We start from the raw sequence: 17,043 nt of genomic DNA on the forward strand, positions 1-17,043 counted from the left end.
TTCTGCACAGCAGAAGGCGGGAAAGAAGAATAAAGGTCAACCAGGAAGGATATGAAGAAAGAAAATAGGAAAAGAAACAGAGCAAAGGTCATAACCACCAACACAGTAAGGAAAGTTCCTGTCTCTACATTTCTTTTAAAAATGACTAGTCCCCTGTAGTTAAGAGTACAAATATAAGAATGTTCTTTCTTGATATAACAAATATACGACAGTATTACAACTTGTTAATAATTAGGTGGTAATATGGGAAAAAATGGACTATAGTTAACAGTAATATTTTAATATTCTTTCATGACTGTGGTAACAAAGGTACCACACTAATGCAAAGTGTCAACAATAGGGGGATATATAGGAATGCTGTATTTTTTACATGAATTTTCTGTAAACCTACAACCTAATTAAAAAAATAATTAACAATAATTTAAAAATATATTACACTAAGTGAAAGAAACCAAACACAAAGTACTAAATATTGTATGATTTAATTTACACAAAATGTAAATAGAAATAAATTATAGAGACAGAATTAGATTAGTGGTTATGTAGGGCTACAGAAGGATTGACAGGTGACTGCTAGGGGTTTTCTTGTTGTAGTAATGAAAATGTTCTAAAATTGATTGTGGTGATAAGCACACAACTCTGTGATTATTCTAAAAGCCACCAATTGTTCACTTTGGATGGATTGTATGGTGTGTGAAAATATCTCAACAAAACTTTTTTAAAAATAAGTAGGAAAGGGGGGAAACGACTAGTCCAGTTATCTCTGCCTTTTATTTTTCAGTGGCTAGGAAGGGCACCTTTTTACACTTCGGGGAACGGATGAGGACAGCCATTCTGCATGGTCTTCCTTGATATTTTACATCAAGGGAAGGGACCCAGGATGCTCCCAAAGTCATCACTTGTCTTATCTGTTGTCTCTATTGTACCCAAGGTCTTGTCTGTCCATAACAAGGGAGTTTTACATAGCAATCTCTCCCTGATATCTCTCTCTTTGGGGAGGTCCAGGATTCTGGAGCCAGGGCTGGGTATGAGAAAGGGGCAAGAAAGGCAGACAGAGCCAAGGAGAATTACATACAGTGACCAGGGACAGCAAAATTTAGAGCCAAAGGGGCTCCCAAAACATCATGTCTGAAGGGGCAAGCAGCGACCAGATCTCAAGTGAAGGGTCCCTGGCTGTGGTCAAGCAAACAGGGTAGGTCCTGAAGACCCAAGAGGAGGAAGAATCTGGCACTAGTGAGCAGAAAAGGGAACTTTTTACTGAACCTGTGGCCTCATCCACTCCTTCAAAAAATATACACAAAATATCTGTTTTGTGTGACAAATCTAGGCCTTGGAGACACAGCAGAGGGCAAGACAGACATGGTCACTGCCCTCGTTGTTTAGGCTGTTGATGGAAGACAACCAGTTAATGACAAAGGGAGAGGAACTTACGATGATAATCTTATGGGAATATCAGTTGGGGGAGGAACCATGAAGGATGAGGGATTCAGAAGCTTCTTAAAATGGTTCCCAATGATCCCCACCTCCTGGTGTGCGTGGCCGTGTATAATTCCCTCCCTTGACCTTGTGGCTTTCTTCTGTTGAACAGGATACAGCGAAAGGAATGGGATGTCACTTCTGAGGTTAGAATATTAGAGACTGATTTCTCTCTCTTGCCCTCTCTTGCTCATTTATCCTGAGGGAAGCCAGCTGCTGTGCTGTGAGCTGGACTGTGGAGAGGCCTACATGGCACGGAACAGAGGGAAGTCAACAGCCAACAGCCCTGAGGAACCTGAATCCTACCAACACCCTCATGGAAGAACCTGGAAACAGATCCCTCCCCATTCAAGTCTCAGATGAGACTGGTGCCCCAGGTGACACATGAATTACAACCTGTTAGAGACCCAGAACCAGAGACTTGGCTAAGCTGCCTCCAGATTCCTGACCCACAGAAACTGAGGTAATAAATACCTCAAGGCACTAAGTTTGGGGGAAATTTGTTATGCTGCAAAAGATAACTAAACACATATCAAAGTAGGTTGCCCAAGTTAATACCCACCTAACTCTTCCAAACATCTCTTGTTTCTCACAAGAGAAATAGACAATGGGGTATTTACTGCCAAAGCCCAGAAGCTCTGACATGGTAACACTGATGTTGTAAAGGAAAATCATCCTTCCCAATGGGTGAAGCTGAGCTTGCTCCCAGAAAACACGAGACAAAAGAAGGCAGCTGTCTCTTGGCAGTGGGCTCGGGATAAGACGGGCTGGGTAAGGGAGGATGATAGCAGATCCTCTCTAAGAACTGACAGAAAAATGTAATAAATAAGGAAGTCACAATAAACTGGAGACTGTTTTTAAAATATAATTCAGGAGACACAAGATCCATTGGCTTCCCCCTAGATTTCCTTTTGCAAGGGTAAGAGACGCGTATAATTATAATGGTACTTCGGTATTCCCAAAGCACCCTCCCACTAGAAGTGGGGACCAGTGTCTGTGTCAGTCATCACTGCGTTCTCAGTGTCTGATACGGTCCCTGCCAGATGACAAGAATTCAGTATATATTAGCCAAGTGAGTATAGGAAATATGTATTAAAAAAAAAAAAAAAAACAAGAAAGAAATGCATCAAAACATAAACAATGATAACCACTAGATGGGGGAATACGATCCTTTTTAATTTTCTTTGATATACTTGTCTGCATTTTCCAAAATGTCTATAATGCAGAGAGAAACAAATACCAGATCTTTGGGGCTCTATTCAGGTTACTTTTAAAATGTTACAACCTTGAGATTGCTGCCATAACCTTCCCCATTCAAAGATTTCTTTATATCAGATTATCATCTCACTTGTCAATTTGTCAACCTGACAACTGAATTCTGAAAGGCCATGTAGAAACTTTCAAATATAAATTAAGAGATCAACACCTGCAGAGCAATATTATGCATACAGTTACAACCGATTTTTATCTTTAAATAGAATTAATCACTTCACACATTAGGCCCTGAAAGGTATCAAATGGGAGAACATATTGTATTAAAAAACAACCACATGAGAATCTCTGCATTATGAGGATGCATTCACTCTAACCATCTTTAAAACACAACTCACAAAAGAAGATCACCACCCCCCCAAATGTGGTCAATTAAGTGGAAGAAGTGTGTGTGTGCACACACATGTGTTTGCATACACCTCATGTTTTTACAAGTCACTGGACCAGATCACAAAAGCAGCCTCAGAGAGCAGGCACCCTCCCAAGAGCTCAATGCCTTCCATTTTAGAAACAAAGGCTCCTGAAATTAGTTCTCCACAGGCACTCTGGATTTATACACATAGGAAACATTTCTTTCATATGATTCCAAATTCCAAAGAGAGCCTAAAGCCATCCACACGTCCCCAGATTTACAAAGCAACCAAATAAGCTCAGATAAACAGGCCACCATTCCTACTTTGCCCTGACCCTCAGTGTGCCAGAAACAATCACGGGGCACCTCCACTGCACTATCCAAAAGAAATAACATGCAAGCCACTTATGTAATTTTACATTTGGTAGTAACCACATTTTTAAAATACAAAAATAGAAAGATAAAACTAATTTTAATAATTTATTTTAAATGAATATATCTAAAATATTTCAACATGTAATCAATATTAAAAATTACTAAGGTACTTTAGATTCTTTTTTTGGTATAAAGTCTTCTAAATCCAGTATGTATGTCACACTAATTGAGACACCCCATATTTCGAAGTCTCAAAATTCATATGTGGCTCATGGCTACCATACTGGACAGTACAGGGTTAGTGCACTTCCCCCCTGACTACCCAGTAGAAACCTTTTTGTATTGTTTCATATTTATCAAGATAGCTCATTTCTCATGAATTTTAGCCAAAGCTCAACCATACAGAAAACAAAAAGCAGAACAAGGTGCAGCTTCCATTCACTCATGAAGTAATATATACTGAGCACCTTCTCTGTACCAGTCACTGAGCCAAGAGCGTTACACAGTCCATTTCATTTAATCCTCACAATAACCCTAAGAGAAGATATAACTCTAATCTCCATTTACAGATGAGAAGAGTGAGGCAGAGAAAACTTGCCTAAGGTCACACTTCCAGCAGGTAGCAATGCCTGGATTTCCAGCACAATGTTGAATAGCAATGGTGACAGCAGGCATCCTTGCCTTCTTTCTGATCTTAGAAGGAAATCTTTCGGCTTTTCACCGTTCAGTATGATGTTAGCTGTGGGTTTTTTATATGAAGACCCTTATGCTGAGAAAATTTCCTTCTATTCCTATTTTTCTGCATGTTTTTATCAAGCAAATTAGCTGGATTTTGTCAATTGCCTTTTCTGCAACAATTGTGACAATTGTGCAGTTTTTTTTTTTTTTTCATTCTGTTAATGTGGTGTATTACATTGATTTTCTTATGTTGAACCACCCTGACATTCCTGGAATAAATCCTACCTGATCACTTACAGTTGGATGGATTCTGTTTGCTACTATTTTGTTGAGGATTTTTGCATCTGTATTCATAAGTGATATTGGTCTGTAATTTTCTTTTCTTGTAGAGTCTTTAGCTGGCTTTGGTATTAGGGTGATGCTGGCCTCTTAGATGAATTAAAAAGTTTTCTTTCTCCTTCAATTCTTTTGAAGAGTTTGAGAAGGATTGGTATTAATTCTTCTTGAAGTGTTTGGTAAAATTCACCAGTGAGGCCATCCATTCCCAGACTTTGGGGGAAGTTTTTGATTATTGACTAATTCTCTTTAATTTTTATTGGTCTGTTGAGATTTTCTGTTTCTTCTTGAGTGAGTCTAGGTAGTTTGTATGTTTCTAGGAATTTGTTCATTTCATCTAGGTTGTCTAATTTGTTGGTGTAAAATTGTTCATAATATTCTCCTATAACCCTTTTTATTTCTGTAAGGAAATAATGTCCTTATAGAATGTCCTCCCTTTCATTTTCTGATTTTAGTTATTTGTGTCCTCTCTCTTATTTTCTTTGTTATTCCAGTCAAAAGTTTGTCAATTTCACTGATCTTTTCAAAGAACCAACTTTTAGTTTCATTGATTCTATTGTTTTTCTATTCTCTATTTCATTTATCTCTGCTTTATTTTTTATCATGTCCTTCCTTCTGCTCACTATGGATTTGGTTTGTTCTTTCCCTAGTTCCTCAAAGTGGGAGATCAGCTTACTGAGTCGAGATCTTTCTTCTTTTTAATGTAAGCGCTTAGCACTAGATATTTCCCTCTGAGCACTGCCTATGCTCATTCCACAAGTTTTTGGTATGCTTTGTTCTTGTTTTCATTCTTCTCAAGATACTTCCTAATTTCCCTTGTTATTTCCTCTTTAACCCATTGATTGCTTAGCAGTATATTGTTTAACTTCCACATATTTGTAAATTTTCCAGTTCTCCCTCTGTCATTGATTCCCAGCTTTATCCCACTGTGGCCGGAGAAGATACATTATATAATTTCAATCTTTCTAAATTTATTGAAACTTGTTTTGTGATCTAGTATACAGTCTATCCTAGAGAGTGATCCATGTGCACTTGAGAAGAATGTATCCTCTGCTATTGCTGGATGAAGTGTTATATACGTGTCTCCTAGATCTAGATCTGGTTGGCTTATGCTATTGTTCAAGTCTTCTATTTCCTTATTGATCTTCTGTCTAGATGTTGAATCTATTATTGAAAGTGGTATATTGAGTCTTCTATGTTTAATATAAAACTGTCTATATCTTCCTTCAAACCTGTCAATCTTTGCTTCATATATTTTGGTGCTCTGTTGTTTGGTGCCTATGTGTTTATAATCATTATATCTTCTTGATTAATTGGCCCTTTTATCAATATCCTTGTCCTTTTTAACAGTTTTTTACTTAAAATCCATTTTTATAATCTTAATATAGCCTGCTCCCTTTGGATTACAGGTTTCATGGAATATATTTTCCATCCTTTCACTTTCAATCTGCTTGTGTCTTTGAATTTAAGGTAAGTCTCTTGTAAACATCTTTGGGTCATGCTTTATTAATCCATTCTGCCAATTTCTGCCTGTTAACTGGAGAATTTAACCCTGTATTTACATTTAAAGTAACTGATGATCGTGCGAGACTTTCTTCTATCACTTTACTCTTTGGATTTTTTAAGTCATACATTTTTTGTCTTTCAATTCTTCCATCTCTGCCTACTTTTGTATTTAGTTGATCTTTTGTAGTGAACCCTTTAGAATCTTTCTCATTTTTTTCTGTGCATATTTTTCTTATATTTCCTTTGTGGTTGCCATGTGGCTTAAATTTAACACCCTAAAACTATAGCAATCAAATTTGCTTTGATACCAACTTAACTTCAATAGCATACACAAACTTGTTCCTATATTCCTCCATTTCCCCACAGTTATGTAGTTCTTGTCACAAATTACATGTTTATACATTATGAGTCCAAAACCATTGATTTATCATTACTTTTTCTGTGTTTGCATTTTAGATCCTCTAGAAAGCAAAAAGTGGAATGGCATTTACATTTACTCTTGCTGTTACCTTTACTGGAGAACTTTATTTCTTCATGTAGCTTTAGTCTATTTTCTGGTGTTCTTTTCTTTTAACCTGAAGAACCCTCTTTGGCATTTCTTGTTGGGCCTATCTAGTGCTGACAAACTCCCTTAGCTTTGGTTTATCTGGGAATACCTTTCTCTCCCATATTTTTGAAAGACAGTTTTGCTGGATATGGAATTCTTAGCTGGCAATTTTTTCTTTTTAGCACTTTAAATATGTCATCCCACTACCTTCTTGCCTCCATGGTTTCTGATGAGAAATCAAACTTAGTCTTATTGAGGTCCTTTATATGTGATGCATTGCTTTGCTCTTGCAGCTTTCAGAATTCTCTTATCTTTGGCATATAACAGTTTAATTATAATAGTTCTTGGTGTTGATCTATTTGGGTTTAACCTATTTGGAGTGTGGTGAGCTTCTTGGGTTTCTTTATTCAAGTCTTTTGTTAAACTTGGGAAGTTTCCAGACATTTTACTTTTTAATATTCTCTCTGCCCTTTTCTCTCTTTCTTCTTCTTCTGGGACTCCCACAATGCATTTATTGGTAAAGTTGACAGGTCTCCAAGGCTCTTTTCACTTTTCTTCATTCTTTTGTCCTTCTAATCCTCAGGCTGAATGATTTCCATTCTCTTAATTTCAAGTTCACTGATTCTTTTTTCTGCCAGCTCCAATCTGCTATTGAACCCCTCTAGGGAATTTTAAAATTTTCTGTCACTGTGGTGTTCAGCTCCTGTTGGTTCCCTTTCATAATTTCCATATCTTTTCTGATATTCTGTTTGTGTTCATCCATTATTTTCCTAGTGCTCTTTAAAGATCTTTGCCCATGTTTTCCTTTTGCTCTATGAGCATATTTAGAACGATTTTTAAAAAATCTTTCTCTGGCATGTCCCATGTCTGTTACTCTTCGTTAAAGGTTTCTAATGCTTTAATCTTCTCCTTTGTATTGTCCATCACTTCCAGTTTCTTTGAATGTCTTGTAATCTATTGTTACAACCTGGGCATTTTGATACTTCAATTTATCATCAGAATTTAGACTCTGAAGTTTCTGTCCCTTAAGCTTGTATGCAGCTGGCAGTATGACAGAGTAAACGTCAGGAGCTAACATTTTAAAAAGGATAAAAAGAAAACACATTTCCTTCACTTTGCAAATTGACCTGTGTGAATGCTCTCCTTCAGAGGTTAGTCATACAATGAGTTAAGATAAGAGCCCATGGCAAAAGTGTAGGGACTTCTCCACCTTTTCTGCACATGAGTCTTGTCTTGACATATACACATGGCCCTACAAATTCATTTACCTGTTTAGACAGATACTAATGTCCTCATTTCCCTATGAAACAGTGCTTTTGCACAGCACAGGTGCTACTTTATATGTCTCACAACTGAAACTTCTTTACTCCAGTCAGATGCAATTTGTCATTTGTCCTACAGTGTTCTGCAGGAGAGCTCTGTGAACAACTTCTAAAAGCAGGGAATGTTCTGTGATGGTGAGACTGTGATGCATGTCCTGGTTTAGTCCTTCAGGATACTCACAGGCAGATACACAGACATGCATGCACCCTAGCATAGTCACAAAAATTACTCTGATCCCTCCAATACCAGACCAGGGACTCACATTGGGAGCGTGTGATGGCTCCACACCAAGCTGGTGAGAGGGTGAGGGAGGGGCCAGGAAGGGTATCAGGAAATCCTACCATTTTTAAGTTGCCTTTTCCTTGCCATGGCACTCATCCTGTTACCGCAATCCTTTTACTGTTTTCTGGAGCTGCCAGTTCTGCTTGTTGTTCACAGCTTCTGTGGGGGGTGGAGCCCTGGAGTATTTCTCTCCATCATTTTGATTGGGGTGGGGCCTCCTCTCTATTTGTCATGCCAGGACTTCATCCCAAACAGTCTGACTCTAAAACACAAACTCTTATCAGCGGCACGTACTCTACAATAGGGAGTTAAGGGAAGACAGAGGAGAGAGCTGGTGAGGAAAGCTTGGTCTAATGTTAAGTATGCAGATCAGAAAATATTCAGGTAAGTATTTGAAAAGGTTGGGACAGAAATTCAGGCTTGAGGTACAGAAAGAATTTCACTTGTAAGGTAACAGTACACAAGGTAAGGAAGAGAAGAGGATGAGAAATACATTCAAGGGGGAAAATTTGGCAAGTAATTGAAAATTTTTAGTCAACAATGACAATGACGAAGATGATGATAAGAACTAATACTTTTGGTAACTTTGCTCTGGGTCTGGCACTGTGCTAAGTTAAGGGTTTCTCAACTTCAGCACTATAGAAATTTGGGACTAAATAATTCTTCATTGTGAGGGATTGTCCTGTGAATTTTAGGAGGTTTAGCACCATCCCTGGCTTCTTCTCACTAGATGCCAGTAACAGTCCCCGATTCCCACCCTGTGTGACGATCAGAAGTGTTTCTGGGCATTGCCAAGAAACCATCCCTGGTTGGGAACCACTGTGCTAAGGGTTCACTTACATTATCTTATTTATTCTTTGCAGCAGCCCTAAATGGGAAGCATTATTATTGCCCCTCACTTTACAGATGAGGAAGCTGATGCTTGGTTGAGTAGCTGACCAGAGGTGCTAATAAATGAAAGAAGCCGGACTGGAACCAGGTTTGCCAGATTCTAAAGCATATTTTTACTGCTAGTAAACATGAGTTCTCTTCTCATTTCCCATTCATGCAGGGATTTGCATGCCTTTCCACTCCTTTCAGCTGACCCCAGAGAGGAATATAAATAAAAAGGCAGCTGCAGTGTGGTTGGCTGAGAAATTTGCCTCTGGCCAGAATCACCTTTAGCTTCCCCTTTCCACTTTGTCCTCGTTTGCATGGTTAGTCACCTTTCAGGAAACAGACATGGTATATATGAGCAAATAAACATTTAAGATCTAATTACCTACTTACGGAGAATGAATCCTCATGTTCTTAATACAAATGTCCAATACACTGCAATTAAAAGCCACAAATACATTTTAAAAGTAAATTAAGCTATCAGCACATCACCTTTGATATAAAGTGAGTTGTAACTAAAAATGTAAACTTCACAAATGCAGCTCAAGTTTGAACTGCTGCAAGTTGAAACATTTGCTCTTGAAATACTCCACACATGGGAAACAGCAGCTAATTATTTTGTCCTAATTTAGTATTAGAAAATTATTTATAATCTGTCTTGTTAAACAATTCAAAATTATTTTAAATGATAATTGACTATCAAACTAGGCCAATTTACACCTACAATCCCTCTGCAACCTCTAGAAACTGGGACGACCACAAAAGAAAAGAAAATTGCTTCCACATGCATCAATTTCTTTCTGTTTCTCAACAATCAGTTCCCTAGGCTAAACCCAGTGAAAATCAGAAAAGTTTAATTAAAGACGACTGATTAATAAGACTGAAAGTTCTGAATTATCCCATTTGACTATGCCAAGGAAAACCCTAGACTGTCACACTTAAGCCACTATTCCAATGTCATTCATGGGGAATTTTATTTTTCTTTTTTTTAAAGGAAAAAAATGGGGGAATTTCCTCTAGCCACGTCACTGTCAATATTTTTAAAGTATTTTAAAGTGATTTGTTTAAATGTATATAGGACAATTGCAGAGGAATAAATCCAATAGCAGATCCTTTTTAGTGTCTCAAAGATAAACTCAAGAAAAAGAGACAAAGAAACAAAGAGAATGAGAAAGAGGAAGGAAGGAAAGAAGAGAGGGACAGTGGGTGGGAGAAGAAGAAAGAGAAACAGAGGGAAACAGAGAGGGGAGAGAAACAGAGAAAAAGAAACGAAGGAAGGAAGAAAGAGAAGGGAGGGGAGGGGAGCGAAAACCTAGAAAAATGATCTCACTGATGGCTTGTGCATGACTCAGCTCTCCCCGCAGATCTCAAAATCTCAAAATCCAGGAACCCAGGGTCCTCAGAAGCAGCACTTTTCAAGCTTTTCATGAGTGACAGCTTCCCCTTCCTTACTAATTCATTCACCTTCCCACCCTCCTTAGCATGTACTTCACACTTCTCCAGCAACTCCTTCCCCATCCTAGCTTTCCTCCAGTAACTCCCCATCCTCACTTGTTCCTGCAATCTTCCCCCAACGACACTTTCAGCTGATGGCCTTCCTTCCCATTTCACCCAGAAAATGGAAGCCACAGAAGAGAACTTTCTTGACCTGCTGCCACCCCACCGACCCACAGACTTGCATCTGTGCCCAGAGACCCTGCCTTCCTCCTGTGATTCTGGATGCACTGGACACATGCCTATTTATGGCAGAACCCACTCTTGTGCACCAGATCCCATCCCTCTCTCTTACTCTAGGACACCACTCCAGAAGTGCCCTCTCTACCAAGTCATACCCATCAGCAGACAAAAAGATCAACATCTTTCATCTCAGAAACATCTTGTCTTATCCCTACTTCCTCTTCCACCTACTGTTCCTTTCTCTCTATTTCCCTTTACAGCAAAACTCCTTGAAAAAGTTGTCTGGACTTATGGTTTCCAGCTAGAGTCAAGCATTTTTCCCCACCATTTCCCCAAAACAGCTGTAAGCAAGATTGAGGTCACTGGTGACCTTGATAATTACAATGAACAGTTTGCAGTTTTGATATTACCTGAAGCTACAGAAGTCTACTACAACATCAAAGTGGAGATGATTAGCCTCTACACTCCTAGATTTCGGAGGAGACATGCAGGCTAAAGATATAAATTTGGGAGTCATAGCAGAAAGACTGGATCAGATCGCTAAGAGGATGAGTATAAATAGAGAAGAGAATGCTCAGTTAGGTATTACCTAATCTAGCTGAAGTTATCTGAAACAATCGATCACTCCCTCCTTCATGAAACACTTTTCTTCATTTGACTTCAAGGACACAACACTCTCTTGTTTCATTTCATCTCATCTACTCTACTTCTTAACCTGGAATACCCCAGGATTCAGTCCTTGGTCATTTTCTCATCTCTATTTCTGTCTAATAGACATCTCTAGTTTCAGATAGTCAAAAACAAATCCCCAATTTTACTCTCCAAACCTGCTCCCCCAGTGACATTCCCAACATAAATGACAACTGCCTCCTGGCTGCCTAGGCTCTATACCTCAGAGTCATTCTCAATTTCTCTCTTTCTCTCCCATCCACATTCATCAGCAAATCCACTCAGTTTTATCATCAAAATACATCCAGAACCTGACCACTTCCCTCCTCCTCCATGGCTACCCTCCTGGTCCAAACCACTGGCCTCTTCTCCCCTGGACTAGACTATTTGCCTGGGGTCTTCCTGCTGCTCCCACTGCCCTCCTGTGGTCTCTTCTCAACACAGCAGCCAAAGGAATCCCATTAAACACCCCATCACGCTTCACTCAAAAGACCCAACTCCTCAAAACAGATCTCAAAATCCTCCATGATCTGGCCCCGTTCCCTCTAATCCCATTTTATTCTTCTCAAGGTACTAATCACCATCTGTGCCAGTTTGGATATATTATGTTTACCACAAAACCATGATCTTTTAATCCAATCTTGTTGTGTGGAACATTTTGATTGAGTTTCCATGGAGATGTGACCCACTCAACTCTGGGTACTACTTTTGATTAGATTATTTCCACGGAGGTGTGGCCCCGCCCATTCAGCATGGGTCTTGATTAGTTTACTGGAATTCTTTAAAAAGAGCCATCACAGGCCCAGACTGCTGCAGCTGAGAGAGACATTTGGAAACAGCCATTGAATGTACTTTTGTTAGCCCAGAGTTTGCCAGGAAGAAATTAAGAGAACACCCCCAGATGCTTAGAGAGAAACATCCTGGGAGAAAGCCATTTTGAAACCTGAACCCTGGAGCAGATGCCAGGCACATGCCTTCTCAGCTGACAGAAGTATTCGATGCCATCAGCCATTCTTCAGTTGAAGGCATCTTCTTGTTGATGCTTTAATTTGAACACTTTTATGGCTTTAGGACTGTAACTTTGTAACCAAATAAACCCCCTTTATAAAGCCAATCCATTTTTGGTATTTTGCATAACAGCAGCTTTAGCAAACCAGAATACCATCTAATATACCAGATACTTTACTTTTTATTTTGTTTATTCTCCATATGGTCCATTAGCATGTAAGCTCCAAGTGGGCAGGCCTTTTATTTGCTTCCTTCACTACTGTATCCACAGCATCTAGAATAGTGACTGGCATATAGCAGATACTCAACAATATGTGCTGAATAAATGACTGTATGAATGAATCAAAGTGTGAGAACGAGTAAAGCACAAATCACATCTGAGGACTACAGAGGTAATCTCATCTCTGTCAGTATGCTTCTTGTTTCTTTGAGCAAATCTCTTGACCTCACCAATTTCCTTCCTAAAACTGTAGAATGAACAGGTTCCTTCAGCAGGGATGGCAGATACGTAGCACACGTCAAAACCCCCAGTCTGTACCTGGGGCAGACATCATTAGCCAATCACGAGACTGTTTCCCATAAGCTCAAGAAAATTATCAGAATCCTTCTCAACAAATAAGTCTAAGCAGACCCTAGCAGTCAGTCAGAATTGGCACACAAGTTGAAACCTGAGGCCATCCTGGCTAGATAATATTTAATGTTCATTTGAGCTATATAGCATCCTGTAACTGTAAAACACAACCAGTCCTTTTACACATTACCATAATTCTACCCAACATTAGGGACAAAATAATTTCCCCGACCATCATATGTTCCTAAATATACCATAATTGAACAACCAGTGGGTGAAAAATCAACATGTTTGCCTCTTAAAGACTTTAAAGGTCATATACTCCAATAATTTATGGCATATTGAAACCCCTATATAAAAATCTCCATATGGTCATTTCATCTATGTCTGAATACTTCTACTGATGGGGAACTCACTACTTCCACAGGAATCAAACTCCATTTTTTCAAAACTTTGGCTATAAAGATGACCCACAGACACATACATTCTTTCAAAATGGTTTACTTCAGTTATGTTTACTACATTCATCTGGGTCTCTTTAAGAAGACTCTCCAAGGCAGATGAATTAATGAATCAGACTTCTAAAAAATGAGTAAGAACTTCATTCACTGCTAAATGGCCTGAACTGCAGAGAATGGGAGATAGAACTTTGGTTCTGCTGTGGCATCCACTGTGAACATGGGTCTTTTCTGAAGGGAAACCATCATGAACTGATGAAGGATATATGACCTCAAAGTCATCTTAGTTTTAAACAAGCAAAGTGAGAATGGAAAGGCTTGGTTTACTCTGAAAACAACAGAAGACCCCAAACTACCTCTCAAGAATGAACATAGATCCATTTAAAAAAAGATCTAATGAAAATGATTAGGAAAACACTTAAACAAAGGTTTCTATCTATACTGTGAAGCCCCAGATTACTTGGCAGCAGAGTGACCAAAGGTGCAAAGCCCAGAAAGACTCAGAACCCAGTAACAAATCAAAAAAATAAGATAACTTCAGAATATTATAAATGAAATTAAACATTCACAACAGTTAAGTCAGAGTGAAACAATCCAAGCATCCTGAATTTTTTTGACTCTTATTCCTGATACTAGGCTTACAGAAATCAGTTCTGATTATACTTTTTCCTTATTTTGATAAAAGAACTGGATCATAGAATTACCACAGAGATTCTCAACCCTGGTTGATCATCCAAACCCTCTGGAGAGCTTGTAAAAATAAGGGCTCAATCCTAGACATAAAGTCAGAATCTCTACAGTTGGGTTTTGTTTGTTTGTTTGTTTGAAGTTTTTCCAGGTGATCCTGATAAGACGGGCTTGGGACCTGCTGGTCCAGACCCCATACGTCTACTGGTTTTCCATGCTGGAGAAGCAACATTAGTAATTGGCTCTGCAAATAAACAGGGCATCACTGTCATTGGGAGACAGCTACTGTTACTAAAAATGAATAACTGATAGACCACATAGAAACACAGAGAAGTACATACAACATAATGCTATTTATAAAACTATGTGCCAAATGTAGCACTTTATGTAATTTAAGATACTGGCCAGGTAAAATAATAAGCACAATGGAAGCTGAAGTCTTTTGGTGGTAGCAAGGAGCTGCTTAGAACCACCGATGAGGGGCACTTGTGGGTGGTTTTCAAGCATTCTCCTGTCACAGATACCCCTTAAATGGAGAGACCTACTATAGAGACACCACTATACCAACTTTACTTCAATTCAACAGCAACAGAAACCTAACACTGTGGCCATAACCAATTGGGTTTCTTTTCCTTCACAAGATAAGAAGTCCAGAGGTAGGTGGTTGCTGGCATTAGTTGTGCTACTTAACGATACGCTCCAAGAACGAGAATCTTTCTTTCTTCATTTGTATCTTCACACTTGTCTCATCATAACAAAATGGGCACTGCATCTCCAGGCATCAGGTCTATGTTCAAAGCAAAAGGAAAGGGAAAGACAGGAAGCATCAACATTTCCAGAACCTGCCCATACCAACCAACTTCCTCTTATATCTCAGTGGATGATGGGTCACATGACCACCCTAGCTGCAAGGAATGCTGGGAAATTAAAAATCTGTTAAAGGAAATGGGAATGTTTTGCCTAGTTTATATTAATCATTATTTACTTTCTGGGCCTGGATATACTGCTGATCCCAATAAAATTGGGTTCTATCATCAAGAAAGAAGGTAACAGTTGTTGGACAGAGAACAGCATCTCCACAACCTTCCTGCCTCAATTATAAATAAATGCCATAGCAACAAAAGAAATGTCAATTTCACTTTAATTAAATCCCATAGACTTTTAACAACAATGTTTTGTCAAGCACTATGCTTGTCACATCAGGGGCTACAGTTGGATCAGATATTGAATCTACCCAAATGGAACTTACTATCAAGCCAAGAAAAAAAGGCTTGACCAACCAGAGACAATCAGAATTGAGGCACACTAAGTGTATGAATATATATCATAAAAAGGTACCAAAAATGTGATATAGTGAAATAGTATCCATAGAGAAGTCATTAATCTATAATAATATAATGCGGAGAATAAAATTGAAATATGTTCAAATTTTAGCTACATTATCAATAAAACAGACATTCAGGAATGTCAGAACAATTTTGAAAATGCAGAAATGATATGGACTGAAGTCATTTACAATTACCATTGTAACTGTAATTGTGCTTAGCCATTTTGTTATTATAGACTCCCCTACACACATACACACACAAAAAATCTGTTATGAAATTTATCAATTTAGCCTTTGTCTAAATTTGCCTAAGCCTCAAGGATTTTCATCATATTGTGGGTGTTCTTGGTTTCTCTTTAACCTGTGCAATGAAAAGTGATTTTTTTAAATGCTCTAAAATAAATGTCAATAAAATGGGCAGCAGACCATGCTATAGAGTACCTCCCTCCTTCCCCTCCCTTCTTTATCTGACTATTCACGAGTCTCTGTTGTTTTGTGTCTGTAAAACCTGCGACCAGGTCAGGCAGGTGCGGGATAATATTCTTTCACCATGACAACACTGCAGCCTCCGCTAATGCACCCAAGCCCTTAGATTGCCTTTGAAAATGACAAGAAGATTTTACAGTCTCTCTAGTGGGTTTCTTCTCACCACCTAACAGAGGAGAGGGTAATCAAATTCCCTTTCAAAGAAGCATATCATTGCCCTTCTCTCACCTCTTTCTTTTCTAAGAGTGTCCTTGCATGAAGCGTATAACCCAGCTCTCAATGCTAAAGAGATATGACTGGATAAGGGGAAAGAGCAAGTTCCATGTCCCCATCTCTCTCATTTTCAACAAAGACTCACTGCCTGTGACTAGAATAATCAGGTATATTGAGAAAGCTGGAATTAACACATGAATATCTTCTTCTTATACATTTGTAGACAGACATGATTCCTCTTTTCATCTTCCCTTCTGTTCCTCCATTCAAAGACTGTTCCATTCTCTTTAAAACATCAAAATCATCTTTACATAGCCAAATTCCAACCCCTTCTTTCCATAATAAATATTGATGGAGCACCCATTGTGGGCTAAGGACTATGCTCGGCACTGGTGATTCTGTGGTATGCAAGAGAGTCCACAGACCCTGCACTCATGGAACTTAAAGTCCAGACTCCCCATGGCTACTTAAAATGACACCTCCTCCCAGAGGCCTTCCTTGATTCCTTTCCTTATTCCATGTACTCAGAGTACTCTACTCACACTGGTCTGTATTTTCTACTTTATATGGTAATCTTGTACATATTTCCTCTCCCCTGTCCATCCATAAGACATTTACACCCTCATTCATTTTTGAACCCCAAATGCACCTCACCTAATGCTGTTGTTTATAGGTGGTACCCGCCCTCCAAATATCAGCTGAATAAAAGACATGAGGGAGCAGGAATCATCCTTTAAAATCAGCACTAATTACATTTCCAGAATCTAAATAGAAATTTATGAAAATTATGGTGCACTAGAGGATTCATAATATTAGAAGAAAAAGACAAGAAAAAAATTGAGTGCACATATTATAGACCCCTTCTTATAAGAATGAACAAAGAATTTTAGTCTGGCCATACCATAGATAAATGGGAAGAAGCAA

At 38.7% G+C, this 17,043-nt stretch overlaps 1 protein-coding gene across 8 annotated transcripts in view; it reads right to left on the reverse strand.

Moving 5' to 3' along the window:
* ERC2 (ELKS/RAB6-interacting/CAST family member 2) overlaps positions 1-17,043 on the reverse strand; it is a 1,046,379-nt gene that overhangs the window by 944,159 nt on the left and 85,177 nt on the right. The window lies entirely within an intron of this gene.

Source organism: Choloepus didactylus, chromosome 1 (assembly GCF_015220235.1).
Source record: "Choloepus didactylus isolate mChoDid1 chromosome 1, mChoDid1.pri, whole genome shotgun sequence".
Taxonomy (NCBI): domain Eukaryota; kingdom Metazoa; phylum Chordata; class Mammalia; order Pilosa; family Megalonychidae; genus Choloepus; species Choloepus didactylus.